Source organism: Capricornis sumatraensis, chromosome 12 (assembly GCF_032405125.1).
Source record: "Capricornis sumatraensis isolate serow.1 chromosome 12, serow.2, whole genome shotgun sequence".
Lineage (NCBI taxonomy): Eukaryota > Metazoa > Chordata > Mammalia > Artiodactyla > Bovidae > Capricornis > Capricornis sumatraensis.
The window spans coordinates 93,148,995-93,176,852 of NC_091080.1; the positions used below are offsets into that span (position 1 = coordinate 93,148,995).

Sequence of the window (27,858 nt, forward strand, 5' to 3'; positions counted from 1 at the left end):
AATAGATTTTTGTAACATTTCCCTACAATTTTACTTATGAAACAGAGTCAATATTTTAAGTGGTTGTTAAGTGATGGTAGAATTAAAAACTATAAACTGTGTACCATAAACCTCCTTCACCTAGACTAATAATTATGACTTTGTCGTCAGTGAATTATAGACAAGAAGTTTTCCGTTAATATGGATAGTCTGAAAAAGTTAATTGGAAGATCCTGAACCCACTTAAGAAAACAAATCTCCAGGCACTTCTGGAGCACTCATTTACCTGCACAATCTATCCATGGGATTGTCCAGGCAAGAACACTGCAGTGAGTTGCCGTTCCCTTCTCCAGGGGATCGTCCTGGCCCAGGGATGGAACCCGGGACTCCTGCATTGCAGGCAGATTTTTACTGGCTGCACCACCAGAGAAGCCCTTGTTCTGATAAGTGCTATCAGTTTGTTTAAACCATCCTGAAGAACCTCTATGTGATGACCAGGACTTCTTAGCTGGATTGTTGACTTGTTTCTTTTTTTTCCAAATCAGTAAAATTTTGTTTATCTTTCCAAAATTCCTCAGTTCAGATATTTTTTTCCTGTTCAATCTAATGCTGCTCCATTAAATAAAATCAGTCCAAATTTTCACTCTAGTTTGAGGAAGAGCCAAACTGGGCCAATACAGTTCAGTGAAACAAAAACAGTATAAATGGAGACTTGCCTAGTCAGCATTTAATTATCTTTATTTCATTCCTTTCTTTCACGAAATATGAAGATAAAGCACTGAGCTTTCAGAAGAAATTGAAGGTACAGACAGGTTTAATTCAGTGTGCTAACACCATGTTGAATTCAATGATTGTACCTTATGAAAATGACATATGAGGGCATTTTCCTTGTGAAGGGAGTCATCCTAGGTGTCAAAGGTCAGAGACAGATAAGACTTTAGGAATCAGTTAGTCCAAACTTCTCCTAAAGATAAGTTTGGGGCCCAGAGAGGTACAAATACCAGCCTGTAACCACACAGCTAGGTCCTGGTAGAATCGTGAACCCAAGCCCTAGCCCAGTGCCAGCCTTGATAAAAGAATGCTGTCATCTAATTTCACTGATTAGGTCATTTTATATATTAGATCATTTTTTAGTAAATTACATGATTCACTGTTTCTGAAAGCTTGTTTTGGAAATGGTAAACAGAACATTCTACCCAGTCCAACCCGTTGATCTTCAGAGGAGTACATCATGGGACAAAACGCCTGCTCCATTGAGGTCCCATAAACTACGGCAAGCATAAATCCTTCTATTTCAGCACAAGGTGTTGGAAGTCCATAACCAAGTCAAGAGATTAAAGCAACAGGCTCATCTGGACGAAATGCAGAAGTAAGTTAAATGCAGGAAGTCTAGACCTTTGATCAGGTCAGCTCTAATGTTGCTTCAGTCCCTGGGGTATTCGGTTTTCTAAATGCCAGGGGTCTGAAAGCGATTCTAAATTTAAAGGGGTGTAAGGCGCGACGTTGGCTCTTTCATTTCTCTGTACCCCTCCAAGAGCAATCCCCGTCACGGACACCACCTGGAGTCAACTCGGGTTTTGATTTCTTGACGCTAGAAAGCCTAAATTCCTGAGAATACCTGTCTCGGAGAATCCAGAAGGCTGAGACGAGACTCCTAACATCCCGAAGGCTTTCTTACACGTCCTGGACGATAGGGAGAAGCAGGGGGAAGGGGAAGGGGAGGGCTGGTGGTTCTGAAGAGAGCACGCGCAGAAGGTGACCAGCGGGAGGCAGAAAACGTGGTCTCTGGAGGGGGCTCCCCCGCAGCGTCCCTGGGTGCTGCAGGCGCGCCCTGCCCGCGCGCCCCTGGTCCTGATCTGACGCATTTCTCACTGGTCTTTCACAGCCAGGCTCTCCTTGAGCCCTCACCGCAGCCTTGTGAACAGACCGGGTGCAGCCGGCCTGCTTACAGCTGAGGCGCAGGGATTCGGTGACACGCTCACGCCACTAGGTTGTGACAGAGCTGACATCGGGTCCTCTTTTTTACTCGAAGGGCTTGTCCCAAGCAGTTATTCCACATTCGTGCAGCTCAGTGGACATTTCCACTTGGTATTCCCAGTCACCCCAGGAAAGAAAGAGAGGGATTGTTAGGACCACCGTGACGTTGATAGGGAAAGAGAGCAATCACACTCGGCCATTTCCTGTCCTTACCCCAGCAAAGCGCGTAATTCCATCGTGAGCAGAGGAGGAGTCTGCAACCAGCACCAAAGGGTGTCTTACAAGGCCAGCTTTTCATCTCCTGATGGCGGACCCGAGGGTGGTGAAGGCACTCAGGATATGGCTGCAACTTGCCAGACCCACGCGGTGTGTGTTTTGTTTTGTTATAAATACACATTGTGCTTTTTCAGGACTGGGGAGCCCTATAAGGATTTTCTCGTGAAGTAGATGGGTGCTGTGTGTTGCCACGAAAGATTTCAAGGCTCTCCATGGCCCCTTTAACTGCGGATGGCACTGGCTGCTTGACTTCCCTCAAGCAAGCTAAATAAAGGAATTTTCAGTATTATAACGGTCACTAAGCAGACAACTGGCGTGTCAGCGTTTAGAAGGGGCTGCGGCGTTGGGCCGAGGGTGGAAAGATACTGCTGCAACGCACTGTTTGACTTGGGTGGCTCGCTGTGGACGTGGGTGGCGAGTTGGAATGAAGCTGGGAGGTGTTGCAGGCGGGGGTCGGGGCAGGAACAATACCCCGCAGAGCCCTTCCCAGCCACTGTGCCAGCTTGATTGGGCCAAATCCCCTGAAATCTTTTGAGACTCCGCATCTGCTCGTTCAGAGTTCATCTGGGCAACTCCGAGAATCGCCTGAAACCATCTCGGGCCAGTATCTCTGGGATTCTCTTTTGGTTCAAAGCAAACTGCATCTCTTTGTTTGCCCGGGTTTCCGGCCCTGGCCATCCACCTCCGCCCTGAAGCCTGCTCTGAGCCGCGTGGTCCTGTTTGACCATGGTGGACGGATGGATGCTATACCCTCTGGGTACCGTAGAGCTGGAATACTTGGCCCTGTTCCTTTGAATTAAAGGCCTCCTGTTCGATGCTTTTCCTGAGAGCAATTAGTTTCCAAAACAGCAATTAAGACGAGTTTTCTCCCAGGAACTAGCTGCAGGGCTGCCTGTCTTGACCTATTTTGGCTGACTGCTTTCTTCCCTGCATAACTTGGTAATCAGGCCATTAGGCTGCCTTGGAGTCTTCCGTGCCTACATCCCTCCACAGTGTCTTACACCTTCTTCACCTCCCCGTTAAACAGCTCCTCGTCCAAATGCTGTTTCAGTCGTCACTGGTATGCAGATGGTCTTGGAGTCAGTAAAGTTTTTTTTCTTTCCATATAGCCGTTTACAAAAGGAACTGTACTGATACTGTTTTCTTCTAGAAAGATCCCAAAGCTCTTAAATCATCCTCCAAAGGTCAGCTCGAGCACTGTATACTGGACCTAAAATGTGCTGAAAACCCCATGTGACAATGCCAGGCCACAACAAGCCGGAAGCTGCTGACGTAAGACAGCTGAACTGCAGAGCCCCCTGATCCTTTGGGGCTCACCTTCTCGTTGCTCAAAGTGCTCAAAGCGGTGGCAGGAACAAGCTGACCTGCGCGATAGCAGACCTACCCAAAGTCTCCGCAATAATTTTTTTTTTCTGCAGCAATTTTGCGTCTTACTCATCTTCAAGCTTTCCATGTTGTTGAAAAGAAGGGCAAGTCATAATTTTCCCTACTTGTCAGTGGTGGGCAAGGCCACAACTGGGCAATCTGTGGGGCTGGAGTGCCTTGACCCACCCAAACTCACGCCCCACCCTCCTTCATCAGACCCTGATTGGCGTGGTGAGGAGAGGGTGGGCAGGGATGTGCCCAGCAGCTCTCAGATTCAGACTGCTCACAGCCACAGAGCTCTAAGACTAAGGGCGGTAGTAGGGATGCGGCAAGATTCCAAGAACTAATTCAAAGCAACCAACAGAAGAATTCGATATCTCATGTCTACTCCCCCAGTATTTATGCTTCCCTGATTGCTGATGAGGTCAGGCAGATTTGTGTGTATTTACTGGCCATTTGGTTATTCTCTCCTGTGATCATGGATGTGAGAACTGTGCCTAATTTTCTCCTGAAAATTCGGAGAAAATGTTTGTCCTGACTTGGAGCTCTTTACTCTAAAAGCAAGCCTCTGTTTGGTTACATGTGTTAGAAGTACTTTGTTCCACTCTGTGGTTCTCTCCAAACGGAATCCTCTGATGAGCCGGCACCTCAAATTTTCATCTAAGCCAGTTTCACCATCTTTTTATGGTTAGCGCTTGCCCGAGCCCACCCATTAATTCTGTTTCCCAGAGATGCAGTCGTGTTCTCGGCAGATGATGGCTTCGCATCTTCCTTTCTAGTCCTTGCGCCTTTTCTTTCTTGCCTTATTGTATGGTCTGGAATATATTAGCAATATCAAGCTACGAAATGTTTTCTAAGCCCCTGCATATTACGTATACTTCACCAGTAGGCATTGACATGGATGTTAGAACTTACACAAACTCTCTTCAGAACCCAGGTTCATCTTTAAAATTCTGTGATACCTTTTTCTTTTCGTATTGCTGTGGCTAGGACTTCCAAACCTGTGTTGAATAAAAATGGCAAGAGTGGGCATCCTTATCATGTTCCTGATCTTGAGGAAATGCTTTCAGCTTTTCACCATTGAGTATGATGTTAGCTGTAAGCCTGCCATATATGTCTTTTATTATGCTCAGGGTATGTTCCCTCTATGCCCACTTCCTGGGGAGTTTATCATAAACGCCTGTTGAATTTTACTGAAAGGTTTTTTTTGCACCTGTTGAGATGGTCATATGGTTCTTATTCTTTAGTTTGCTGGTTGGTGTATCACATTGATTTGTAGATATGGGAAAGTCCTTGCTTCCCTGGGGTAAGTCCGACTTGATCATGGTGTATGATCCTTTTCATGTATTTTGGGGGTTGGTATTTTCTTGAGGATTTTTGGGTCTATGTTCATCAGTGATATTAGCCTGTAGTTTTCTTTTTTATGATATCATTGTCTGGTTTTGGTATCGGGGGGGTGGTGGCCTCATAAGTTCAGAAATGAGTTCAGAAATGTTTCTTCCTCTGCAACTTTTTGGAATAGTTTCAGAGGATAGGTGTTCACTCTTCTGTAAACGTTTGGTGGAATTCACCCGTGAAGCCGTCTGGTCCTGGACTTTCTGTTGGGAGTTTTTAAATACCTGATTTAATCTCTGCACTGATAATTGGTTTGTTCATGTTTTTTATTTCTTCCTCGTCCTATAAAAATGTGTCCCTTTCTCCTAGGTTGTCCATTTAGTCAACTTGTGTGTAACTAAGTCACTTTGCTGTACAGGTAAAACTAGCACATCATTAATCAACTATATTTCAATTTAAACATTGTTAATAAAATAAAAAAAATTAGATTGTACAATTCCCAAAATAGCTTACTGGACTATCATGTCATAGAAAGTGTCATAGGAAAAAATTTCCAGGCCTGACTCATCTTTAATCAGATTTAGATTACGATTCAAATGCAGAGAGAAGTAAGCCAGGAGCACAGGGGTGGCGAGAACATGGCAAGCCAGCGCTGTCGTTGCCGTTGTGGAATAAGCGTGGCGGTGCCTGCTGCAGAGAGCTTTCTCACGCAGCGCTGTTGCGCCGCCTGCTCTCTGTCCTCCTGGGTTTGAGTGTTGATTGTGGAGTGTTAAATGTCGATGGTGTTCTTAAGGAAAGCGCTGGCAGATAGAAAGCAAGAAAAGTTGGGCTCACAGAGATATGGGTCTACCCAATCTTCTGATACATTCACTTTTAATAAAATAAAAGTGTTTTTATTTTAAAAGAGAGTTTTTCTGTTTGGACCACATTTTGCCATGCTTAAGAGAGATGCTGTGAAAGGTGAGCAGTGACTCGTCCAGCGTCCCCTGGGGTCCGCGTGGCTGGCCTGCAGTGTTTCCTTACTTCAGCAGTGTTTTCAATTGAGTCCTTACTTCCAGCAACAGTGAAGTCTGTAGCTGGGCTCCGTTGAAGTTCGTCGCTACCTGAACACAGTGGTATTTCCAGAAGCGCACATTCCAACAGTAGTTACGTAAGTCCTGTCTCTGAGCCAGCAAGAGAGTGGGTGTGAGAGGTGCTGGGGTTCTCATAGGAGCCAACAAGAGTCATTTCTGGAAAGGATGTGTCCCAAGGGAGAGGGTGGAGGAGACGGTAGGTGCGCCTGGGGTCTACCCATCACCCTCAGAAATGTTCCTGGGAGTCAAAGAAGACCCCCCCTCCGCACCAGCTGTGCCAGCACTCCACCCCTGACTGTGGCCACTCCAGGCTGCGGCTGCCATCCAGTGACCCCTGGTGCTGTCGTTGGGAAGTATGTCTCCATGGCAACCGTCCACTTCCTTCTGCCTTACCCCCCATCCGGGGGCTGAAATGTACTTCACGCCATCACAGAAAGACAGCTGTTTCTCTTTTGTTCGTAAGATCCTCTCGGCACCTGGACAACACGACGCCTTTCCTCGCCCTGTCGCAGCCCTGACCCCCACCCCAGGTCCAGCCCGCGTGACTGAGCCCAGGGCCTCGAGACTGGGAGTGGCTGAGTCTTTCCCCTTCCCGAGAGAGGGGGCGTTCCTGCACCTGCACACATGTTGGGTCCCCTCTCTCCACACCCAACTCTCCTCTAACTCTGCAGAGGGGACGGCGTTTGGAAGCACTTTTCTCCTCCAAACGTTTCCTACCTGCTCAAGGATGGGTGTTGACTGGGGTGCTGCAGGTGGACCCCACCTCTGGTGACAGCACGCTCCCCGGGGCCGCAGGCAGCGTGCTCTCCTCCTCCAGCAGCGCCTCCCTTTTCCCTGGAGACCCTGATTACCTGCTCCCAGGAGATCACCGGCACAGCCCTCCGCACTTCCCTAGTTGTGCTCCTTAAAGGGAAATTCGTCCTAACAATTCCGAGGCCAGACACAGGAAGTACATTTTCTTGTCTTGAAAGTCTCAACCCGCCCCAGCCCCCGGGGCAAGCCTGCTCCCTGGGAGCCGTGGATGCCCCAGCAAATGAGACCCAACTTCTCCCCAGTCCCCAGCACTTCCCCGGCTCCTGCGGACGGTCAGTGACCCCTCCTGGGTCTGAAGGTCGCTCTCCCCTGCCTGGAGAACTCTATCTACCCGTGGACGCCTTGGGCATGTGACACCCATACAGGATGCTCGTTCATTGTGACATGATTGCTCCCACATCTGAATTCCTCGCCAGTTGTCTGCACTTTTATTAAGGCCCTTAGACAGTCACATCTGCTTTGTCGTAAGTGGTGGTCACACGTAACTGCTAAGATGCAATGGCGTCAAAGTCGTATCTGCGCTCAACCCTGGGCTAAGTGCCCGACGGCCCTTGCCTCATGATACCCCCCGCTGTGTGGGAAGAGCTGATGGATCCTCCCGTTACAGACGAGGAAGCTGAGGCCAGGAAACTAAGGGGGTGGTGGCCCCCTCCCCTGCCCACTCCCCTGGCTCTGACCAGCCCCGGGACAGCGTCAGCTTTCCGAGCCTGGGGAGCATGGCACGTTAAATGTGTGTCCCCAAAGTGCTGAGCCCACGGCCTGCCCAGAGCAGAGGCTCATAAATGCTTCTGCCGCAAATGCAGACTTCAGTGCTATTTTTGGAGCTGAGTAGCGTATGCTGTTAGGTTGAGCTGTGGGGTAGGCCTTCCTGAGAGCTTGTCAGGGGCCAGCACTGGACTTCGACCTTCAAAGAGAGACCTAGCTTCTGCAGCTCTTGTTTGCGGGTGTGTTTGTTGCTCAGTCACCGGGTGTGGCCTGCATCTCAGCCTTCAGGAGCATTATTGCCCCAGGTGCGTCTGGAGGCACTTGCGTTGCGTCCCCTGTTCTGTTCGGAAAACTTCTTTTAGACCCCAGAGTCGTGACCTGTGGGACCAGGGAGGCCCGTGGCCGCATTCTGTGCACGCACATTTTCGGTGTGAGTGGAATCCAGGTTTCACGCTTGGGAGCTGGCTTCCACTCCCGAGGTGAGGAGTGTTTCATTTCTCTGTCCCCATCGTGGTCACAGCTCGCTCCCTGGAGATGTTCGCGGGATGCACAGGTTCGCTCCTTCTGGCATAGATGCGCAGCCTGGGAACCTGGGGAAGTTCCGTGCAGAGCACTGCGGCCATGCTCACGGTGACTAGCGCACACTGCTGTCCTTCAGTCACTCAGTCGTGTCCGACTCTTTGCAGCCCCGTGGACTGTGGCATCCCAGGCCTCCCTGTCCTTCACCATCTCCCGGAGCTCACTCAAACTCAAGTCCATTGAGCTGGTGATGCCATCCAACCATCTCATCCTCTGCCACCCCTTTCTCCTGCCTTCAATCTTTCCCAGCATCAGGGTCTTTTCCAATGGGTTGGCTCTTCCCATCAGGTGGCCAGAGTATGGAAGCTTCAGCTTCAGCAGCAGTCCTTCCCATGAATATTCAGGACTGATTTCCTTTAGGATGGACTGGTTGGATCTCCTTGCAGTCCAAGGGACTCTGAAGAGTCTTCTCCAGCACCACAGTTCAAAAGCATCAATTCTTCGGTACCCAGCCTTCTTTATGGTCCAGCTCTCACATCTGTACATGACCACTGGAAAAGCATAGCGTTGACTAGACGGACCTTTGTCAGCAAAGTGATGGCTTAGGAACAAGTATGATGCAGCCAACATATTGCAGATGTTTTGTTCAGGAAGAGCCTCTAGTGGCATGAGAAAATGCTAAACGTTAAGAAAAATGACAGTGCAAGCTTTCATATAAAGCTTAGTCTCAGTGATGTAGAAAGAAGTATCATACAAGGGGAAAGGCCTCAGGAAGGATGCTGAAACACCCTCTTCCGAGAACTGGGCCCCTCCACCTCCTAGGGCCGACTCTGCGTGAGCCGGCCCACGAGCCCTGTCCTCAGCTGAGCAGGGAGGAGGGGGCCGAGCCTGGGACTCAGGGGCCTGGACCGTCCGTCTGTCTGTCCCTTGCCTTGTGTTCACTTCTACCGTGCGTTGCAAAAATAAGAATATTATTAACCGCTGTTAGCAACGCAGTCCGACTTCCCTGTACTCAGGTCCTTCTGAACTACCTTTCCACCTAGAACTGAGATAAATGAAAATAAAAACTAGGAAAGTTCACATCTGTGTCAATTCCCAGAGTTCAAAAATAAAAGCAAAAGGAAATTTTTTTTTTTTTTTTTTGGTCTTTCAGCTGTTTCAAATTATTTCCTCCACTACTCTGGAACACTGATACAGAGAATTAAAAGTTGACCATTTCCTCTTTTCCTGGAAAATATTCTAATGACTCTTTTGATATCATGTCTGATTGTGGGTCTCAAGCAGAGCCAATCTTTCATGAACTTGCAGGGAATTATAATGGGGCTACACTTGGGAAGCAGAATATAACGGTGCCATTCATGAAAAGAGATGAATTCAGGGAAAATGGGGGGGGGTGAATGTAAAAATGAAGTGGAACAGTAGCTTTTTATAGGCTTCTTGAAGCAAGGGACACTTTGGAGGACAGCAGAGGAAACTGGGCTGCCCAAAGCTGCTGTCGGTGGAGGCGTCGTCCTGCATTTTATTTCTGAGCCCTGCCCTGGGCCAGCCCTGGGCTGGAGTGGAGTAAAGTGTTGAACACGCAGTTGGTCCCTTTACTGGGAAAACGGGTCCCATTTTATCCACATCGAGCTTCCCTGGTGGCTCGGATGGTAAGAAATCTGCCTGTAGTGTGAGAGACCTAGGTTTGATTCCTGGGTTGGAAAGATCCCCTGGAGAAGGAAATGGCAACCCACCCCAGTACTCTTGCCTGGAGAATACCATGGACAGAGGAGCCTGGCGGGCTACAGTCCACGGGTCACAAAGAGTCAGACACGACTGAGCGATTCACACACATTTATCCACATCGAGTTGTGCTGGATGAATACAGGAGGAGCCGGGACGTCACCAGGCACCATCACCTCTGCAAATAGCTTATGGGGAGCTTCGTTCCCGAGGATGTTTCAACATTTTCTAGCCGCAGCCTTGACCCCAACAACCGTCTGAAACGTCAGTGTCTCACACGCACAGCCAGCTGGAGCCGCCCGAGATGGCCTTTCATGCCCTGCTCTGTCTGAGGGTTTGTGAGGAAGCACCGGCTCTGTGGGCAGCACAGTGATGCCCGTGTGTTCCACGGACACTCACACTGGTGCCCATGTGGGCTACAGCTCGTGTTCCCAGATGCTGCTGTGAGTGCCGGCACTGGGCAACCGTGATGACTCAGTGGGTCAAGGAGAGTTGGGGGAAGGAATGGGAACAGAGGTTGTATTTGTATGTATCTGTTCATGCACCCTCTCCTTACAGTACAGTGCTGCACACATCTGGCATGTGTGTGCACAGTGTGTGCTCACGACTCATATACACGTACGTTTCCAATGCGGTGGAACACAGCCCGAGGGTAATAAGTCTGTAGTTCCGGAGGGGAGCATGGGTACTGGAACTTTTGGAAGCACCTACAAGGATGCTACTAATCAGAAACCACTGGTCTAGTGAAAAATTCATTGGAAAGACTGATGCTGAGGCTGAAGCTCAAGTACTTTGGCCACCTGATGTGAAGGCCTGACTCACTGGAAAAGACCCTGATGCTGGGAAAGAGTGAGGGCAGGAGGAGAAGGGGGCAACAGAGGATGAGACGGTTGGATGGCATCACCGACTCAATGCCCGTGAATTTGAGCAAGCTGCAGGAGCTGGTGATAGACAGGGCGCTGCAGCTCTTGGAGTCACAGTTGGACATGGCTAAGTGGAAAAGATGCTGTGCTCTGCTGTTTGGAATCATAAAAATAAGATTTCGGATAGGTTGTCCCAACCAAAAATACCCAGTGAGGGCCAGCAGCTGACGGGCAGTGGAGACTCAGGCCCGCACAGAGGTCCAGCTGCACCTGCCCTGGCTGGGAGGGAGCTGGTCCCGGGCCCAGGCCACAGGCCCGCGGGCGGGGCCCCAGGCCAGGGATCGGAAGTGGAGCTAGATCAGGGGTCAAAAGGAAAGCCCGCTCGCGGCAGGTCCAGGCGGGCTGCCTTGGAACCCACTTGGCCTGGTCCCGAGGCTCAGCCTGCCCTGGCGCTTTGGAAGGCCAGGGCGTGGACGTCTCGCACCCTGGGCCTCAGCCCAGGGCTGTCAAGCTCCCGCTCCGAGTGGCTGACCACAGAGGCTCTCCAGGATGAGCCCGGCGCTCGGCAGAATTGGAAGGGCTCGTGTGGCTGAAGGTACTTTGCTGTGTGTGCTGTGTTCCCAGGACATTTTTCAACAGAACTTAGAAGAGAGCAAACACTCGAACTGGTAAAAATACAGCTTTGGTGCTTGTGGAGAGTAAACGTAGCCCACTCAGTGAAAATGCTCTGAAACTCAGGGGTGTGACACCAGCAGCTGGAGGTCGCCGCTCTTGTTGGTGCCTTGCTGTTTCACGGGCTAATGGCATGATCTTACAGACCTCTGGGACCACAGGGGAAGCTTTTCTAAGTGGGCCGTCTACCACTCGAGGGGCTATTGCTAAATTATATCCTAAGCCAGTTTTCTAAATTTATTTTTTTATTGATGTACAGTTAATTTGCAGTGTTGTTAGTTTCAAGTGTACATCAAGTGATTTAGTTATACAGACACGTATCTATATTCTTTTTCAGTTCTTTTCCATTATAGGTTACTACAAGCTATTGGTGTCGTTGCTGAGAGTCTGAGCAACCCCACGGACTGCAGCGCTGTCTCCTCTGTCTGTGGGGTTTTCTGGGCAATAATACGGGGGTGGGCTGCCGTTTCCTCCTCCAGGGGATCTTCCCGACCCAGGGATCTAAGCCCTGAGCTGCCGGGGGGCCTACAAGACATTGAGTCTAGTTTCTCATGCTGAGCTGATTTTTAACTTCGATCTTTTTTCACGAATGCTTACTGAGTCAACTTTACGTGCATTTTATAGTCTATAAACATTTCATTAGTTGATTTGTAATAATTGGAGGAAAAGTTCTTCTGTAACATACAGGGGGAAAGAATACTGAGGCAGTGAAGGCTGGACAGTTAGTCCCCAAGAAGAACTCAAGCTGAGAGTCTCAGGCAGGTAGTGATGGGGATCCGATACCATGAGCTGGTCAAGAGGGCAAAAATGGAATGAAAACAAGTGGTGTGTGTGTGTGTGTGTGTGCGCGTGCGTGTGTTTATGTGTATGTGTGTTCATGTGTGTGTGAGCGTGTGTGGGTTCGTGTGTGTGTTTATGTGTGTGTGCGCGTGTGTGTATGTGTGTGTGAGCGTGTGTGTGGGTTCATGTGTGTGTGTATGTGTGCGTGAGTGTGTGTGTGGGTTCATGTGTGTGTGTTTATGTGTGTGTGTTTATGTGTGTGTGAGCGTGTGTGTGGGTTCATGTGTGTGTGTGTTTATGTGTGTGTGAGCGTGTGTGTATGTGTGCCAGTGTGAGAGAGAGAGCAGAGGACGCATTACCAAGGGCACAGGTGCTAAGGCAGGACACTAACATTCTGAAACTAAGAGCAAAGACGTAGGAATGGCGTGTGGACCGGTAGGCCTTCCCCTGAAGAGGACGAGAGCCAAGCGCACGAGTCCCGCCGGAGGAGGGCAGGTGCTGCCAGCCTCCCAGCTGTGGAAATGGGGATCTTTTCTGAGAGGCTGAAAGTGAGACCCAGGGGGCCCCTCAGATGAGGGCGAGTGCAGAGGAGTCAAGGAAATCCGTGACTTTCCCAGCCTGGAAGGGCGCTTTGCTCTCCTGAGCGGCTGGCCTGAGCTTTGCCAAAGAAAGAAAGCCTTGGGCTCGCTGTCCCCTAAAGACGGGCGCTGAGCCGATGTCTGGGCCCCGCCCCCCCCCAGATTTGGCTCCACCAGCCTCCAGCTCCTGGCTGCAGCTCCAGCCGGGAGATCACGTCGTGTGTTGAATAAGAAGCCGGGCTTTTTGTTTGGGGCTTTGTTTGTTTGGTTAAATATCTGCTGGACAGTTTTTGGAAGCGCGTGTGCCCCATAAAAGGTAGCAAACAGCGCTCTGGATCCCCGTCTGGCCTCCGCCCGCCGCGCCGCGGGCCAGCCTGCAAGGCTCCTCCCCCGAGGCCGTGGGGGGAGCGGAGATCGTGGCAGGGGCGGGGTGGGGGGGGCGATGGGGCCACTTATTTCAGATATCTTTCCTGTTACTGGCTTGTAAGCGCATAGAGAGAACTCAGAGAGAGTTCAGTTACTTGTTTCTAAGTGAGTCAGAGAGTTGGCAATTCTTTTTCAACTATTAGGCAGAAAGTCATTGTTTATGGAAAAAAAGGACCACATTCAGTCGCTGGAGGAGGATGCAGTGTGTTATCACCATGATGAGATGATGAGAGTTCCAGATGCAGGAACCAGGGCACATCCCAGCGCTCTGGGATTTGCATTTGGTATTTTTTTAGCTCATTATAGTTGGTAGATAATTGCTTTACAATGCTGTGTTGGTCTCTGCCATATAGCAACGTGAATCCGCTATAGGTATACATATGTCCCCTCTCTCCTGAGCCTCCCTCCCACCCCCACCCCACTCCACCCCTCTAGGTTACCACAGACCGCCGGGCTGGGCTCCCTGTCTTATATAGCAGCTTTACTATTAAGGCCTTCCCTTAGGTGCAGGAGATGGTAAAGAACCCGCCTGCAGTGCAGGAGACGCGGGTTGGATCCCTGGGTCAGGAAGATCCCCTGGAAGAGAAAATGGCAGCCCACTCCAGTATTCTTGCCTGGAGAATTCCATGGATGGAGGAGCCTGGTGGGCTACAGTCCATGGGGTCGCAGAGAGTAGGACACGACCTAAACAGCCACCCACTACCCATCTGCTTTGCTTACAGTAATCAACATGTTTCAGCCCAACTCTCTCAGTTCTTCCCACCCTCTCCTTCCCTTGCTGTGGCATCCAGAAAACTGGTATTGATGAACCTCCTTGCAGGGCAGGAAGAGAGATGCAGACACAGAGAACAGACTTGCACGTTGCTGTTTAATCTTGGGCGGGCCATCTAGAATCTCTGGGGCACCCACTTTGCTGTGACGAATGGCTGAGAGCAGGGGTTCTCCTGCATCTGAAACCTGGCCGGGTCAGCCTCAAACCCCTTGGCTACTTCCAGACCCCACCGGTGGGGTGCTCGTCAGCCCACAGTCTTCACCATTCTCTTCATCTGTAAGACTCAGATCCTAAGAAAAAAAAGGCAGGTCTTCACCAAGAAAAGGCTGGGAGTCCCTAGAATGATTATCTTGCCAAGTGCTTCCAGTTCCAAAAATCTAATGTTTGTCCTGACACGCCCGGGGCCTCGCACAGTACCAGCGCCACATCGGGCCATCCGTGGACTCAGAAGGAGGAAATATCACTGTAACTGATGGAACCAGGGTTGGGGGCCATGCTGCTGCTCGGCTGGACACTCCAAGCAGTGACAGTCTGGGCATTTCCGCAGCATTGTTGACCTTGAACATGTTCACAGGGTGACGCTGGATAAGCCAATAACACATCAGATTTCTTGGCTTTTATGGGAACTCTCCTGACCCAGTATAGAAGAGCGGTGCTGTGTACCCTGATCGGACAGGGGTCCGTCTTGGCTGTTTATGGTACCGTTGGCTTGACTGGAGCCCCTGAGGATGGGTAATAGGGGGAGGGGCTGATGACCGGGCTTCATGGTTTAAAACCTGAGAACCTTGGGTCCAGTGGTCGCCCAGAGGCAGCCGCATCTAAGGACGTAATTCCGTACGTAGAGCCACAGATCAACCAGCAGTTCTGCTGTAAGCTGACTTCTTACTCTAGCAAATCAACCTTTTCCAAAAACATCATTCTAACCCTATAAAAGGAGGAAGGACAGAGGAAAGTGACCAAAAGAGCCAGGGATGTAGGTGAGGAAAGCGCCTCGGCTCCTCTCATGAGGTTCAGGTTGACTCTGCCCACTGACCCTGACCTTGGCGTCTTGTCTGAGTTTCTGGGGCAGCATTTTCCACCCAGCCAGGGCCCCAAAAGTCCAGTCCTCCAGGCCGATTCCAGGAGAAAGCAGAGCACTCCTGGAATTTATGAAGACTCTCTGAGGAGCAGAGAACTGTCGATGGACAGGGAATATCTGAAACTCCTCAAGCCCACTCTGTCCTTGACTGCTCCGTGATCTCACACCAGACTGCAGCTTCTGGTCTGGCGGGTATGCACACAGCCGCTGATGGTCTCCGGGCCTTTCTCCTGCCGATGTCTGCTAAGTGACCTCAGGGACACCGCTGGCTGGGACTTCAAAGAACTGCCTCCCTTCCTGAATCTCTTAGAGTGTTTATGGGTTGCTACCAAGGAGAGGAGAAGTATTGTCTATTAAGGGCAAAGATTGCAGAAAGCTGGTAGGAGGAAGAGCCAGCCTTGGCACGGGTGCCCAGCTGGGGATGGTACATCAGGGAGCCAGCCTCTGCCTGGCAGGAGTTTCCTCCCGAGGCTGATGCTTTGGGTAAAAGGAAGCTCTGAGTCGTGACAGCGTCGGCAAAGAAGCAGGGCTGTTCCACTTCAGGAGTGTTTGTCCAAGGGGAGCAATGGCCAGCGTTGTCCTGGAGCTGGACTCCTGGGTACCAAGGTGTCTAAGCCACCGGTTCATGGAGTGACCGCAGTTGTCAGCACTCCTGAACCTTGTCCCCCGAAGCTCTGTCTTGCCTCCCCCACTTTGCATCTGTAAACCTTTTCCTTCTGCAAACACACCAGGAAACCCATCAGCTGGAGAGCCGGTCCCTAGGGATGTGAGCATGGGCCTGACTCCTAAGCTGATGTTGTTCGGTCGCTCAGTCATATCCCAGTCCCATGGCCTGCCGCACACCCGGCCTCCCTGTCCTTCACCTTCTCCCGGAGCTTGCTCAAACTCATGTCCATTGAGTTGGTGATGCCATCCAACCATCTCATCCTCTGTCACCCCCTTCTCCTCCTGCCCTCAATCTTTCCTAGCATCAGGGTCTTTTCCAATGAATCAGCTCTTCTTATCAGGCAGCCAAAGTATTGAAACTTCAGCTTTAGCATCAATCCTTGAAGTGAATATTCGGGACTGATTTCCTTTAGGATTGACTGGTTTGATCCACTTGCTGTCCAAGGGACTCTCAAGACTCTTCTCCAGCACCACAGTTTGAAAGCATCAATTCTTTGGCACTCAGCCTTCTTTGTGGCTCCTAAGAGCAGGAGGTTACCAGGTGGACAGGTCACCTGGCATCTGTAAACGACTGGAAACATACTTTAATCAGGAAGGCAGGTCCACTGAAACAGTGCAGATAAGCAAGCAAAATTCAAGGCGAAAGCGCCGCAATCCCGGTGAGAACGGCGGCCCATCGGTGCCCATGTACTTCCTTGCTCACGGTCCAGTTAGAGCTGGTGTGGTGATGTTAAGGGTCTGCTGGCGAGCTCCTGGTCTCCCGAGGGCAGGGCTCTGCCTGGTCCCCTGCGGGCTCCTGGTCCTCAGTGAGCATGACAGGCTGTAGGCGCTCAAAGATGTTTCTGGAAGACATTTGGGAGGAGCATCTCTCTGGTGATGAAAACCATCCAGTGCTCCGCTTCGTGGGGAGCGGGGCGAGAGTGTCTGGTCTGTGTGCTGGGAGAGGGGCCAGGTGTCCAGACCCGGGTGCCGTGTCCGGTGGGCGCCTTTCCTCTCCGTCGCGGGCGTGAGGACTCTCCCGTCTCTCCTCCTCCCCAGGTCAGTCCAGCTGCCAGAGGACCGACGTTTCCTGGCTTTTGTTGCACCGTGGGCCACACTCTGTTTTGAAAGGACAGGAGCATAATAAAAACGGATATGAAAGAAGGGCCCGATGACATCACTGAAAATATTTGAGGAAGTCCACTCTTGGGGATGTTTACAGTCTCAGCATGCTCGTTGTTTGTAATATGATAAGAGCACTTTTGATACATGGGGGAATTACAGGCCTTGTGGCTCAGACAATATTCATGAATTTTTATCTTGGGCTCATAGCGACGGAAAGAGAATAGGAGGTCTTGGCTTGCGTCCCAGATGACCTTGACTCGCCGGTTGACCTTGGGTACAACTTTGAGCAGAGTTGAGCTGCTTAAGCCGTGCCTCTGCCAGCTACTCGCTGAATAAAAAGAAGAAGAATTCCATTATTAAAGATGAGTTAGCTCAGGAAATGTTTCCTTCTCAAAAATCTTAACTTCGGGAAATTGATGGTACACAGAACTTAAAATATCACCTCCCCTAGGTTAACCCCGTGAGCTCTGCATGGAAGCAGCTTTCCGTGCCTGCTGTTAGAATGCAGACTTTCAAACACTCAAGTGTCTGCACGAGCAGCCATCTCCCTAAGCAGTGAAAACATGGCACTCTTTGCATCCTGGACTTCCCCGACGGCTCAGCAGGTGAAGAATCTGCTGGCGACGCAGGAGACACCAGAGATGAAGGCTTGATCCCTGGGTCGGGAAGATGCCCTGGAGAAGGAAGTGGCAACCCCACTCCAGTTTGCTTGCCTGGAAAATCCCATGGACAGAGGAGCCTGGCGGGCTACAGTCCACAGGGTCGCAAAGAGTCAGACACTAATGAGTGACTAAGCACGCAGGCACTGTGTCCTAGGATCTGAACCATGAGCATGGAGATGAGCCGGCACCTCCGCTTCATGGGTGACACGGAGCAAAGGTCAAGGAGCACTGCCTCCTGCCACGTGCCGGGCGCTGCGCTGAGCTCATGCCCCAGGCTCATCTTTCCTCCCCATAAGCACCCCGCGAGGCGGGGGTGGCGGGCCTACCCATGTGCAGATGAGGGGACTGCAGGGCTCGAGGGAGACGGTGGGGCACCACGAGAGTGCACCCCTCCGCCACGTCACAGTGGGCACCGCACGCCAACAGAGTCGTGGGGCTGTCAGGGCCCGCAGAGACCTCACCCTCTTGCCGGGTGAAGTTCAGGGTGAAAACACTGGATTAACTGTATCATGCATCAGTGTGACGGAACTGGCTCCCAGTCCTTGAAATGTGTGCATCTAATTCTGAATTAGCCTCGCCAACGGAGGGCAGCACCGGAACTCGGTCTGGAGCTTCCCTGGTGGCACAGTGCATCAGAATCCGCCTGCCGACGCAAGAGACGTGGGTTCGATCCCTGGTCCAGGAAGGTCCTACATGCTGCAGGGTGATTGAACCTGGGCAACAGCCACTGAGGCTGTGCTCCAGAGCCCAGAAACCACAACTGGGGAAGCCTCTGCAGCAAGAAAACTGGAGAAAAGCTGGAGAAAAGCCCCCGCTCCCCGCAGCTGGAGAAAAGCCCCCGCTCCCCGCAGCTGGAGAAAAGCCCCCGCTCCCCACAGCTGGAGAAAACCCGAGCAGCGGCAGACCCCGCACAGCCTAAAATAAAATGAAATAAACGGATCACGCCTTTCAAAATTTAAAAAAATCTATCAATCTTGGTGTGAACCGAGTCCAGGGAGGTTTACTCTTTGGTGGGTCCATCTTGCAGTTACCGTTGTACGTGTCCCCTGATTGTAGCCCAAAAGCTTGAGATTAAAACTTCCAACAGCCTGCTGGGGAGCAAAGGGAAGCATAGGATTGAAAATTCCCTCTTGGAATATCCAAGTGGACAAACACCCGAATGGGTGATCCTCACACAGATAGCATCATTGCCTCTGTATGGAGCAGGACCCTGACACAGCTGCCGGCCCGGGTAGGTGGTTCCGCGGTGACTTAGGGTAGGTTTTACTCACGGAGCCGCCAACGTGAAGAGAAAGCTGCTAAGCTCATAGCAAAGGAATCCTACCGCGCTGCTAGTATGCAAAGGAGTATCACACAGCCTCAGAAGCTGCCAGATGCGATCACCTTGGCTGGGTTTGTGTACGAGAAAGGGCAAGGCAGAAATTCAGAAATTCTAGCCCAGAAGTCAGGCCAGCAGGTATGTGGAGTGGCTGCAGTTTTAGTGTGGACCCTCCACTGGCCCGGAGCCCCGAGACTTTGATCCAGGGCACCATCAAGGTTACTGAGATGAAGCCGCTCGGATGCAGACGTGATCCTGCCCAGGCAGACTGCCGGAGCTCCTCGCGGGCCAGAGCGAACCCACACCTGCCCTGCCTGGGCCGGTCCCGCCCAAGCAGAACAGAAATCTTATTGTATTCTGAAAAGGCATTGCAAAGTCTCTTTTCTCCCCGTTCTTCTGAGATTTTTCCCCCAAAATTTGTCACGGAGGGAGGGGCTGGGACAAAGCTCTAAGGCTGAGCATGCGTCTCTGGACTAAATAGCTTCAAGAGATGTATCCACTTCATTTCTTCAGAACAATGTGAAATATTCACTTCGGACTCATAGCCAACTCTCACCACGTAGACATTTTCATTCATTGCCAGAGACCCAAGAACCGACATGCTGTATAAATAAATGAAGTTTTACTGTAGGTGGTGTGTGAGCTGATGCCTGCACTGAATGAGGTCTCGGTAGACTATCTCTCATAGCTGAGGAAGGCGTAAACAGAGTTGCTCATAAATATTTAGGGCATTTTTTCTAAATATAACCTGTGAGACTCTTTACCATGTGTACACAGAGTTCTTACCTCCAGCTATAATTACATGGGTGGCCTCTTAAAAGCTCCTGATGAGTTGTTTTCCTCAACTCCGAGACAGAAGACAGAGAACTCTATCCCTCAGGCTATGAAAATGACCGAATGGCATTAGCCTTCATCAAAAACAGTCTCTCTTTTTTTTTAAAGGTCGCACCACACGACCTGCAGGATATGAGTTCCCTGAGCAGGGATCGAACCTGTGCCCCGTACAGTGGAGGCTCAGAGTCTTAACCACTGGACCGCCAGGGAAGTCCCCAGAATAGGCTCTCCTGCGGCCGATTTTCCTGCTATTGATCGGAGGAGAGCACCGGCACCCGCATCAGCTGTTTTATCCTCCAGTCGCTGAGTCCTGTCTGACTCTTCGCGGCCGCGCGGCCGCCCCACGCCAGGCTCCCCGTCCTTCCTGAGCAGGGGAGCCTGGATGAACCGGGAGGAAGAGCTTTGCAGTCCGGCCGGTGTTGCTGGCTGCATCCCGTGTAACTACATCTGCGGGTGGACAGCTGCTGAGCAAGGGGAGGACGGTGTCGGGGAGCGGGGTCAGTCGGGCAGGTTTCTGGGGGGCACACTGGGTGACGGGAGGAGGTGGGGTGTGAGATGAGCCCCAGGTGCACCGTGAGCTCCCCCAGAACCCCGCTCCGGCCTGGAGGCCCCGGGGCCCCGCCTCTCTCGCTCGGCTCCCCTCCCGGGCCCGCCCGCTGCCTGGGCCTCCCCGCCCCTGCCCAGCGGCTGCTGCTGTCTCTACTGAGCACTCTTAACGCCTCCCGACTTCCACTTCCATCAAACCGCTGCCCTCGCTTCTCTGTACGACACAGCACTGCACTCCGTGCAGCCCTTCCTGACTGCACTGGAGGAGGGCCGGGCAACCCGCTCCAGGACTGTGGCCTGGGGAGTCCCATGGACAGAGGAGCCTGGCAGGTCCCAGGCCGGAGGGTCGCAAAGAGTCAGACACGACGGAGCGACCTACACTTTCACTTTCACTCTCTTGACTGAACGTGAGTTTGACGTGTCTGGTCAACCATCCTCTCACTTCTACTGGGATGAGACATAGTGGTATTAGTGCCCTTGCACAGTAAGGCGATCCAACCAGTCTATCCTACAGGAGATCCGTCCTGAGTATTCACTGGAAGGACTGATGCTGAAGCTGAAGCTCCAGTACTCTGGCCGCCTGATGCGAAGAACTGACTCCTTGGGAAAGACTCTGATGCTGGGAAAGATTGAAGGCGGGAGGAGAAGGGGAGGACAGAGGATGAGATGGTAGGATGGCATCACTGGTTCAGTGCACATGAGTTTGAGTAGACTCTGGGAGTCGGTGATAGACAGGGAGGCCTGGCGTGCTGCAGTCCATGGGGTCGCAAAGAGTCGGATGCGACTGAGCGACTGAACAGAACACTAGTTCCCTGGTTCACAGCTACCCAGGTCTGCCGCCAGCCCTGTTTTTCTGTGCTCTCTGTCCGCCTGAGGTGTCATTTTGCAGAACGTGAGGGTCTTTCAGAAACAGCCCCATGTTACGTTGTAGCAGAAACACCAGTACATACAAAGAATGGGCAGGGCCGAGATGTGAAATCTGCAGGAGCTTGACTTGCTTGACCCCGAGGGCGAGTGGCTGGCGTGTTCGAGGGAGCGGGTTTCAGCTCTGCGGATGGGGAGGCCAAGGCAGGAGGGAGAGAATTCCAGGCCGAAGGCACGGTTTGTACAGAGGCACGTTCCCAGGGAGGATGGGCACCCAGAGGTGCTCGCGCTCAGGTGCTGAAGATCCTTGGCACTCCGCCGCTGCTTGGAGAAGTTTTACGAAGCACTCGGCCGGAGCTGAGTGGGGGAATGGGGGGGGGGGGGGCGGGACGCACACCGACTGGTCTCGGGCGCAGCTCAGCTGGTCCAGGGCAGAGTCGGGAGCAGAGGGCGTGGAAACAGCGCGCGCTGTGCTGTCACCGGAGCGTCGGGTGGGCTGGAAACCAGAGGGTCAGCCGTAGAAGGACGCACGCGCCCACCTGCCCCTCGCTCTGGTCTGAGTGCCTGTGCCTACCCCCCAGGTCCTAACCCCAGGGTGGTATCAGGAGGTGGGGCCTTCGGGAGGGCATCCCACGATGGAGACAAATGTCTTTAACAGAAGAGGCCCACAGAGCTCTCGGGCCCCACCCTGCCACGTGAGGATGTGGCAAGAAGCTGGCTGTGGGTAAAACAGGCACCCAGTCGCCCCTTGATCCTGAACTTCCAGCCTCGAGCGCCAGGATCAATACAGGCCTGCTGGTTATAAGCTGCCCGGGCTGGTATTCTGTCAGAGCAGCCGTGAATGAACACAGGGCCTGAGTGATTAATAAAAGCCAGAATGGTGACCACCTGTATTAAGGATGGAGGGACAGGGACTTCCAGAAATTGGTCTACTGATGGACCCACCAAGGAAACCCAAACAGCAGGCAAACGATTTCAAATGGAAGCGTCGATCCGCCTGGGCTCGTGTGTGTGCGCACGTGTGTGCATTGTGTGCACGTGTGTGTCGTGTGTGCACGTGTGTGTGCACGTGTGTGCACGTGGGTGCATTGTGTGCACGTGTGTGTCGTGTGTGCACGTGTGTGCGTGCGCACGTGTGTGCGTGTGTGTGTGCGCGTGCTCCTGCACACCAACTCCTGCAAGGCAGCCGGTGTGCACACGGGCTCTCACATTGTGCACACTTGTGGCGGCATCACAGAGGCATCAGGAAGACGGGCTTTAGTGATGGGTGACCTGACGCCGAGACACAGCCAGCCTGCCTGAGTCGTTGGTCAGACTGGCCTTGCCCAGGCCACCGTGACCACAGTGATGGTGGCCAAGGGGAAGATAGGGAGACTGAGAGCGGGGTTGGCGATGAGGGGCTCTTGTGGAGGCCTGGACGACCTGTTCCAAACACTGGACGAGAAAAAGATCCCATTCTCACATGAGACTTTTGAGATTGTTCCATCCAGTAAGTCAACATCTAGGGAAGCCCTCAAGAGCAACTTTTGGAATCAAGGGAATGAGCTCTGGTTCAGCGTAGAATTGAGCCATAGATTCATAAACATGGTTAAGGAAAATAAATCGGATGTCGTAGGAGCTGAGACCGTAGCTGCAGCAAGGCGCTGGTGACAGATTCCAGAATGTGGACAGGACGCAGACGTGAACGGGGACTGGAGCTCCGGTGAGCTGGACCTTAGGTGATGCGAAGAAGTGCCTTCAAGTGGAGACCATCCGTGCTCCGGGCAGGACCTCCTTCCTGCCCCAAGGCGGGATCAGCCCCATTTTCGGAGCCCCTCTTGGGCCTGCACCCACTCTTGAGGCCGCCAGTCGAGCCCACTGCCCAGCCCACCCTAGCCTCTGTGGTCCCTGGTTCTGATCACGGCAGCACACTCGCCTTCCGTGTCCCTGCCGCTTCTATGCGTGCGTATCCAGTTGCTGGGCGAGCTGAGTCACCTCCGGGTGTGCACTGGGATGGAGGAGCCGCAGGGAGGCCTGGACTCGCTTCGGGTGAAGCCTATGTGAGAGGGAAGCGGGAGGGACGCTTCTGGATGGAGCAGCCCGCGTAGACGCCAGCAGCGCCTCCCACCCGGGCCCCCAGCAGCAGGGACACGTGGGGGCCCCTGCATCCCGTCTCGGGAGAGGAGGCAAGGCCGCGGGGTGGAGGGAGTATGATGGGAGACACCCTCGCTCTGCCAGGCGGCCCACTTGCCTTCACCTGCAGCGGGCCCACCCGCACTCTGAGATCATTCTGGCCCCGGGCGAGGTGTTTCTCAGGGAGCCTTGCCTGCTCCGTGCTCCCATGCTGCCGTCTGGGGCTCCAAGCCAGCAGCAGGGCCTGCGCCTGTCTCCGTGACCCCTCAGTGTGAGGGCGCCGGGGGCCTAAGCACCGGCGTCACCCCACAGATCTGGGCGGCCCCCGCCAGCCCCATCCTGTAGGGGGGGAGCAGAAGGGAGCGGACGCCCCACCTGGACTCCGCCCGGGGCCCTCTGCTGATACTGCCAGTCTGTGGCGTCCGCTTCCCAGCTTTGCACGCACCCGCAGGGGGTTCCTCACCCCCAGGCAGCGGCTGTCCTCAGCCTGCTCTCAGCATCGCAGGTATAAGCGGTACTGGGGAGCGTGTTCTGGCCTCTGGTCTGCCAGCCACGCCCCCATCTTGTCCAGCTCCTGAGATGCTGCTGGGGTCTCTCTGCGTTAGCCCTGCCGGTCGGCCCCCAACCCCAGTGTTGAAGTTCAGCTGCCTCTGCTGTCCTGTCGGTTGTTACTATTGTTTAGTCACTCAGTTGTGTCCGACTCTTTGCGACCCCGTGGACCATGGCCCACCAGGCTCCTCTGTCCATGGGATTCTCCAGGCAAGAATTCTGGAGTGGGTTGCCATTTCCTCCTCCAGGGGATCTTCCCGACCCGAGCCTGAAACCCATGTCTCCTGCACTGGCAGGTGGATTCTGGGAAGCCCACTCACTGTCTTGTTGATGGCAGGTTCTATTAGGAAAACACACTTCGCCTCTGAGCCGCCTGGGAAGAAAGAGGAGGTGGAGAAGGGGGCTGGTCATGCTCAGGAAAGCGTCTAAGTGTGCAGGTTTGGGTGGAAACCCAGGCGGCTTGCTGCTGTGAGGCAGGTGAGGGTCCCCAGTGCTGCCCCTCCCGGGCCCGCCGGGCTGCGGGGAGGAGCAGTGGCCTCCGCAGGCGCCCACACACCCGGGCGAGCCTAAGTGAGCGCGTGTAGGCCTGACGACTGCACCCGGAAGGGCTTGTGCCCAGCATCTCCCCTTGAACTGCCGTCGTCCTGTCGGGTTCCCGGTTCCCATCGCAGCATCCTCTCCTACTTCGACGTTGCTCAGTCGCTCAGTCGTGTCTGACTCTGCAACCCCGTGGACTCCAGCGCGCCAGGCCTCCCTGTCCATCACCAACTTCTGGAGCTTGCTCAGACTCATGTCCATTGAGTCGGTGATGCCATCCAACCTTCTCATCCTCTGTCGTCCCCTTCTCCTCCTGCCTCCAGTCTTTCCCAGCGTCAGGGTCTTTTCCAGTGAGTCGTCTCTTCGCAGCAGGAGCTTCAGCATCAGCCCTCCCCTGTTGCCTCCCCAGACCCCCAGCCCAGGAGGAGGGATCTCACCGCACTCCCTGGTACTCGGTCAGAGCCCACTGGGGAGGCTCATCTAAATGGGTGACCCCTTTGTCCATCAGGTACTCCGCTGCTTTCGGCTGGTGACGATCTTGGGACCATTCTAGAGTCACCGCGCTCATTTTGGGCGCCCCTGGGAGTTTGGACAAAGGCAGCCGGGCTCCCTGGACTTCCCGCCCGGCTTACAGCGGAGGAGGGTTTTGTTGTGTGGAGTGGCTGCGCTCCACACTTCCTCTGCCATATACCCCGTCTTTCTAATACTATGTTGGAATGATTTCCTTAATTTCTAAAGCTGCATGTGCGGAAATGGCTTATATTTCCTGTTTTGATAAAGTAATAGAACTTTACTGGGAACTGTGTTCCCAAGTTGGCTTTCTCCTTGTCGGCCTCTTTTTGGATTCGAAGGATAATTTTAGAAAGTCCAGCTTGCCTGGACTTGTGACAAAGACAAAGACTTGTATAATTTTTTTTTTTTTTACCTAAAATGTGAAAGATGATTACTTTTTAACAAAAAGGAATGTTTGTCTTTTCTGTCGGTTAGAATGGGTTATTCAATAGCGCTCCATACAGGAAGCTCCAGGTGAGTGCTGGGGGCAATCAAATGGTAAAATATCTGTAAATTCCCTCCAGATTTGCTCTTTTTGGCTGGAGGTAGGTTGGCTTAAAAAGGCTTTCTTGGACAAAACGTTTCTTGGAACATGTGGAGGACAAAATATTCTTTGTTTCAGGACAAATGAGTTTTGTTCTCACATCTTCATATAACTTTGATTAATACTCAGTTCTTCTGTGCAAGTTGAGAACAATGGTGAGCATTTTTTCCTTCCATCTGTATGTATGGTATCGACTTTAAAGAGCGTCCCGTCTGCAGACAGCAGGGTGCACGTCCATGGATTCTGTGGTCTTGATATACATGGGTGGTTCACACGGGTGGCTGAGAAATAGCTGGTCTGAAAGCGCCTAAGTCATTTGTGTGTTTTATTTTCTGACGTTCAAGTGGTTGTTTAAGCCTGTTTTTAAGTGTCCTGAATATCTGGCATCAGGAGGCGTGGCGCTGAGCGGTTCTGTCTATGTTGGAAGTGGGGCTATTCCCCAGATACCTACTGCTCACCACGCTGCCAAGGAAGCGCTTTTCCTCGCTGCTCAGCCCTGCCCAATCCCTGACGAAGGCAGCGTGATACTGGCTTCTCCTGATGCCAGTAGATTGCTCCAGCGGGAGGCAGGGCCAGCCGCAAGTGGGACCGGGCGTTCCCTTAATCCTGCAGCTGCCACTCTGGACCTGCGCTCCGACTCTTCCCCGCATTCCAGTTATAAATGGCAGAGCCGTCTCTGCTGGAAGCCAGGGAGCCAGTGGCTCAAGGCAAGAAACTCCCTCCTTGAATCTGATAGACTCCTGGTCAGGAAGCTAGAACCTGGCTTTGCTTAGAACATTCCATGACTTCTGTTCTCTCAGACACAAAAGCTTCCCCGGGAATCTCAACCATGCATCTGGGGGTGATCTGGCTGTCTCTCGGATGAACTAAAGCCCATGCAAATAGATGTATTTTTAAATCATTCTACAGTGTAGTGATGCCAAGATTCAGACAAGGCTCCAAAGAAAAGAATTCCCATGTAAAAAGCTCACTAAGAAATCTCTTGTTCAGAGCTCTCCATGTTGCCCTGGAAACCATCTGTTACATTCCGTTTGGGTAGAATATGATCCAAGGTCTCTAGAGAATGTATCTTATGCCTTTACATTGCCAGTTGGCTTTTAAGCGATCCAAGTCATTTCCAGTTCCTTGAATTTCTAATCAGCACAGCAATGCTGGCTACCAATTCAGAACAGCACAAAATTCAGCAAAAAAAAAAAAAAAAAAGAGAAAGAGAGAGTCTCGAAAGGATGTTTTGACTAAGGAAAAAAAGAACTGAAATTTTTGGCCCTGTGGTTGATTATAAGCTCGAACTGAGTCCTGAGTACTCAGAGCCACTCTGAGCACGCCCCAGGTGGCAGGGTTCAAAAGATGTCAAGGGCTGGCACGTGTCTAGAATGGTCATGCCTGGGTCCGCCTTAGGCAGGGCTCTGGTGACCCTGCAGGAAATGGCAGTTTCTGCTCCACTGAAGAGATGGCTCATTGTCTCCAAGCAAATCCCCTTTCTCAGAGCCCGCCCATCATCCCTGCTTACCTGGAAGCCCTGCTGGAACCCTGGGCCGGGGTCTGCGGTCCTGAGCGGCACTGGGGCGGTGCCGATGAGGCATCCACACAGCAGGGGAGTAGCGAGGGTCTGGAGGGAGCAGCGTTTTATCCAGCGTGGAGGGATTGCCTCTTTGACGCTGTGTCCGAGCCTCCCCTGAATACAATCCGTCCTCCCTGCCCTCCTCGTTCCTTGCCAGCACAGGTTTTGTTCCCAGTTGTCGAAAGGAGATTACCTGCCCTTCATCTCCTCCAGAGGCAGCACAGAGACATTCCTGGTTTACTGGGCTCTTTACGTTCAGGCTGCTTCTCTCTGACTTCCCCAAACTTAATTCACTTTCATCTTTCAAAACCACTTCCATTAGCCCCGAAGCACTTTTTGAGATGTCAAGATTGGACTCAAACGTTCTCTGAGGTTGGGAGTCCTTGCAGCATCCTTGGTTCCATTGGCCCGTGAACTCTTGCCTGCCCTGAGATGAAGGACATTCACACCGGGGCGAGCGCTTGGCCAGCTCTGCTGAGTAAACGCAGCTGGTCCAGAACAGGGGCTCTCCAGGAGCTTCCAGGCCCTGGAGCTGCGTCTCCCCCTGAGATGCTGGGTGACCTGCAGGGGGCTCAGGGGGGCGCTGCTGCTGGAGTATTGCTCTGCACCAAGGTCCCAGCGGGGACCGAGGTAGGCAACTAATAAGCAGTGGATTGATGTTTCGGAGAGAGCTTGGCCCTGACGGGTGGAAGCATGCTGTCCTGGAGACCCCGAAGTTGAAGGTCTGGACGGGGCTAGCTTGTCCTCTGTGAGGGTGGTGGGCAGACTCTTGAGGTGGGTGTAGGTGGGGAGGAAGCAGGTCATCTCTATTAGGCGCTGACCAGAGGACCCTGGTGTGTCTTCGAGTTGTGTTGAGTCACGGAATGAGGGCTGGACCTGAGGGCTTGGCTTGGGCAGTGGTTGGTCTGAGCTCTTGTTCTCCTGTTGGGGGGGGGTGGGCAACTGGGGCTGGAACAGACACACATAGCCCTTCACACACTCCTCATCTGAGAGCCTCAGGAGGGCATGTGTGTCTTGAGAATGTTCCAGAGCCCAGGTCCTCTCCAGAGAATGCCGAGGCTCAGCCTGAAACTTGT

General features: G+C 52.6%; 1 protein-coding gene across 1 annotated transcript in view; it reads left to right on the forward strand.

Annotated features, from left to right (window-relative positions):
• Nucleotides 1-27,858, forward strand: part of COL4A2 (collagen type IV alpha 2 chain) — a 157,065-nt gene that overhangs the window by 18,617 nt on the left and 110,590 nt on the right. The gene's annotated exons all lie outside the window — the stretch shown is intronic.